The sequence below is a fragment of the Procambarus clarkii genome, chromosome 6, assembly GCF_040958095.1.
Source record: "Procambarus clarkii isolate CNS0578487 chromosome 6, FALCON_Pclarkii_2.0, whole genome shotgun sequence".
Classification (NCBI taxonomy): domain Eukaryota; kingdom Metazoa; phylum Arthropoda; class Malacostraca; order Decapoda; family Cambaridae; genus Procambarus; species Procambarus clarkii.
The window spans coordinates 57,039,727-57,044,971 of NC_091155.1; positions in this window are offsets into that span (position 1 = coordinate 57,039,727).

A 5,245-nucleotide genomic window follows, 5' to 3' on the forward strand; every position below is an offset into this window, starting at 1 on the left:
CACACTACATGAATAACGTGAAAAAAGTCACTATATTACCATATTTGAGGATTTTAACTTCAAATCAAAGAGCGAGGTTTCGTATTATTTAGATCCAAGAAAAGACATATGACAATGTTGTTTCAAATACAAATAATAAAAATCAATGTGTTTTCATTAGAATTAACTAAAATGTTCCTGATTTTCCGTTTATATTACCGATGGAAGATGTACACGTAAAACCGCTCTAATCCGGCTGAAACGTCGATATATGCAATAAAAACAGAACTTCTCCCCTTTCCAATATCTTACTCAGTATTTTAACGAGAAACAAATAGTTGATTGAAAATGAAGTGCTTAAGGTTAATTTCTAATCAATTATGTGTTTGCATTATTTTTATCGTATATTTAATGAATTAATAGCAATAAACTGAAAATTCACAAAAAACGTAAAAAAAACAGCAAAATATTGCCTAATTCGATGATATTTTGTTTATATCACGTAAAGGAAAAGGGGATGATGAACGTCAAAATATTGCTGAATTCGATGATTTTTAGTACGAAACAAAATGCAAGAAAACTTGCTTAAAATGCAATATTATGCGAAAATCTGAGATTTGAAGGCCAAATCACATATCGTGATACTACATGAAATAGTATCGAAATATTGGTAAAAATGAATATATTTACGTAATATCAAACTACATGAAAAACGTGAAAAAGTCATTATTATACCAAATTTGAGGATTTTAACTTCGAATCATAGAGCGATGTTTCGTATTTTTTACACCCTAGAAAAGACGTATAAAGATGCTGCTTCCAATACAAATGATAAAAATTAATGTGTTTTCATTAAAATCAACTAAAATGTTCCTGATTTTCGGTTTATATTACCGATGGAAGATGTACACGTAAAACCGTTCTAATCCGGCTGAAACGTCGATATATGCAATAAAAACAGAACTTCTCCCCTTTTCAATAACTTACTCAATATTTTAACGAGAAACAAATAGATGATTGAAAATGAAGTATTTAAGGTTATTTTCTGAATTATTATGTGTTTGCATCATTTTAATCATTTTAATCACTCTCTTGAGCCTCTGCATCCCTCTCTTAAGCCTCTGCATCACTCCCCTAAGCCTCTGCATCACTCTCTTCAGCCTCTGCATTTCTCTCTTGAGCCTATGCATCACTCTCTTGAGCTTCTGCATCACTCGCTTGAGCCTCTACATCCCTCTCTTGAGCCTCTGCATCACTCTCGTAAGCCTCTGCATTACACTCTTAAGCCTCTTCATAACTCTCTTGAGACTCTGCGTCACTCTCTTGAGCATTTGCATCCCTCTCTTGAGCCTCTGCAACACTCTCATCAGCCTCTACATCCCTCTCTGGAGCCTCTGAATCCCTCTTTTGAGCCTCTGCATCACTCTCTTGAGCCTCTGCATCACTCTCTTCATCCTCTGCATCCCTCTCTTGAGCATCTGCATCACTCTCTTGGGCCAATGCATCCCTCTCTTGAACATTTGCATCACTCTCTTGAGGCTCTGCATCATCCTCTGAAGCCTCTGTATCCCTCTCTTGAGCCTCTGAATCCCTCTCTTGATCCTCTGCATGATAAAGGTCAAAATATTGCTGAATTCGATGATTTTTAGTACGAAACAAAATGCAAGAAAACTTGCTTAAAATGCAATATTATTCGAAAATCTGAGATTTGAAGGCCAAATCACATATCGTGATACTACAGGAAATAGTATCGAAATATTGGTAAAAATGAATATATTTCCGTAATATCAAACTACATGAAAAACGTGAAAAAAGTCATTATTATACCAAATTTGAGGATTTTAACTTCGAATCATAGAGCGACGTTTCGTATTTTTTAGACCCTAGAAAAGACGTATAAAGATGTTGCTTCCAATACAAATGATAAAAATTAATGTGTTTTCATTAAAATCAACTAAAATGTTCCTGATTTTCGGTTTGTATTACCGATGGAAGATGTACACGTAAAACCGTTCTAATCCGGCTGAAACGTCGATATATGCAATAAAAACAGAACTTCTCCCCTTTTCAATAACTTACTCAGTATTTTAACGAGAAACAAATAGATGATTGAAAATGAAGTATTTAAGGTTATTTTCTGATCAATTATGTGTTTGCATCATTTTTATCGTATATTTAATGAATTAATAACAATAAACTGAAAATTAAAGAAAACGTGGAAAAACGGCCTAATTCGATGATATTTTGTTTAAATCACATACAGGAAAAGGGGATGATAAAGGTCAAAATATTGATAAATTCGATGATTTTTAGTACAAAACAAAGTGCAAGAAAACTTGCTTAAAATGCAAAATTTGCGAAATTCTAAGATTTGAAGTGCAAATCACATATCGTGAGAAAACATGTAGTATCGGAATATTGGTAAAAACGAATATATATACGTAAAATCACACTAAATGAATAACGTGAAAAAAGTCACTATATTACCATATTTGAGGATTTTAACTTCAAATCATAGAGCGAGGTTTCGTATTATTTAGATCTAAGAAAAGACATATGACAATGTTGTTTCAAATACAAATGATAAAAATCAATGTGTTTTCATTAGAATTAACTAAAATGTTCTTGATTTTCCATTTATATTACCGATGGAAGATGTACACGTAAAACAGTTCTAATCCGGCTGAAACGTCGATATATGCAATAAAAACAGAACTTCTCCCCTTTTTAATATCTTACTCAGTATTTTAACGAGAAACAAATAGTTGACTGAAAATGAAGTGTTTAAGGTTAATTTCAAATCAATTATGTGTTTGCATCATTTTTATCGTATATTTAATGAATTAATAGCAATAAACTGAAAATTCACAAAAACGTGGAAAAACTGCAAAATATTGCCTAATTCGATGATATTTTGTTTATATCACATAAAGGAAAAGGGGATGATAAAGGTCAAAATATTGCTGAATTCGATGATTTTTAGTACGAAACAAAATGCAAGAAAACTTGCTTAAAATGCAATATTTTTCGAAAATCTGAGATTTGAAGGCCAAATCACATATCGTGATACTACATGAAATAGTATCGAAATATTGGTAAAAATGAATATATTTCCGTAATATCAAACTACATGAAAAACGTGAAAAAAGTCATTATTATACCAAATTTGAGGATTTTAACTTCGAATCATAGAGCGACGTTTCGTATTTTTTAGACCCTAGAAAAGACGTATAAAGATGTTGCTTCCAATACAAATGATAAAAATTAATGTGTTTTCATTAAAATCAACTAAAATGTTCCTGATTTTCGGTTTATATTACCGATGGAAGATGTACACGTAAAACCGTTCTAATCCGGCTGAAACGTCGATATATGCAATAAAAACAGAACTTCTCCCCTTTTCAATAACTTACTCAATATTTTAACGAGAAACAAATAGATGATTGAAAATGAAGTATTTAAGGTTATTTTCTGATCAATTATGTGTTTGCATCATTTTTATCGTATATTTAATGAATTAATAACAATAAACTGAAAATTAAAGAAAACGTGGAAAAACGGCCTAATTCGATGATATTTTGTTTAAATCACATACAGGAAAAGGGGATGATAAAGGTCAAAATATTGCTAAATTCGATGATTTTTAGTACAAAACAAAATGCAAGAAAACTTGCTTATAAATGCAAAATTTGCGAAATTCTGTGATTTGAAGGCCAAATCACATATCGTGAGAAAACATGAAGTAGTATCGAAATATTGGTAGAAACGAATATATATACGTAAAATCACACTACATGAATAACGTGAAAAAAGTCACTATATTACCATATTTGAGGATTTTAACTTCAAATCAAAGAGCGAGGTTTCGTATTATTTAGATCCAAGAAAAGACATATGACAATGTTGTTTCAAATACAAATAATAAAAATCAATGTGTTTTCATTAGAATTAACTAAAATGTTCCTGATTTTCCGTTTATATTACCGATGGAAGATGTACACGTAAAACCGCTCTAATCCGGCTGAAACGTCGATATATGCAATAAAAACAGAACTTCTCCCCTTTCCAATATCTTAGTCAGTATTTTAACGAGAAACAAATAGTTGATTGAAAATGAAGTGCTTAAGGTTAATTTCTAATCAATTATGTGTTTGCATTATTTTTATCGTATATTTAATGAATTAATAGCAATAAACTGAAAATTCACAAAAAACGTAAAAAAAACAGCAAAATATTGCCTAATTCGATGATATTTTGTTTATATCACGTAAAGGAAAAGGGGATGATGAACGTCAAAATATTGCTGAATTCGATGATTTTTAGTACGAAACAAAATGCAAGAAAACTTGCTTAAAATGCAATATTATGCGAAAATCTGAGATTTGAAGGCCAAATCACATATCGTGATACTACATGAAATAGTATCGAAATATTGGTAAAAATGAATATATTTACGTAATATCAAACTACATGAAAAACGTGAAAAAGTCATTATTATACCAAATTTGAGGATTTTAACTTCGAATCATAGAGCGATGTTTCGTATTTTTTAGACCCTAGAAAAGACGTATAAAGATGCTGCTTCCAATACAAATGATAAAAATTAATGTGTTTTCATTAAAATCAACTAAAATGTTCCTGATTTTCGGTTTATATTACCGATGGAAGATGTACACGTAAAACCGTTCTAATCCGGCTGAAACGTCGATATATGCAATAAAAACAGAACTTCTCCCCTTTTCAATAACTTACTCAATATTTTAACGAGAAACAAATAGATGATTGAAAATGAAGTATTTAAGGTTATTTTCTGAATTATTATGTGTTTGCATCATTTTAATCATTTTAATCACTCTCTTGACCCTCTGCATCCCTCTCTTAAGCCTCTGCATCACTCCCCTAAGCCTCTGCATCACTCTCTTCAGCCTCTGCATTTCTCTCTTGAGCCTATGCATCACTCTCTTGAGCTTCTGCATCACTCGCTTGAGCCTCTACATCCCTCTCTTGAGCCTCTGCATCACTCTCGTAAGCCTCTGCATTACTCTCTTGAGCCTCTTCATAACTCTCTTGAGACTCTGCGTCACTCTCTTGAGCATTTGCATCCCTCTCTTGAGCCTCTGCAACACTCTCATCAGCCTCTGCATCCCTCTCTGGAGCCTCTGAATCCCTCTTTTGAGCCTCTGCATCACTCTCTTGAGCCTCTGCATCACTCTCTTCATCCTCTGCATCCCTCTCTTGAGCATCTGCATCACTCTCTTGGGCCAAT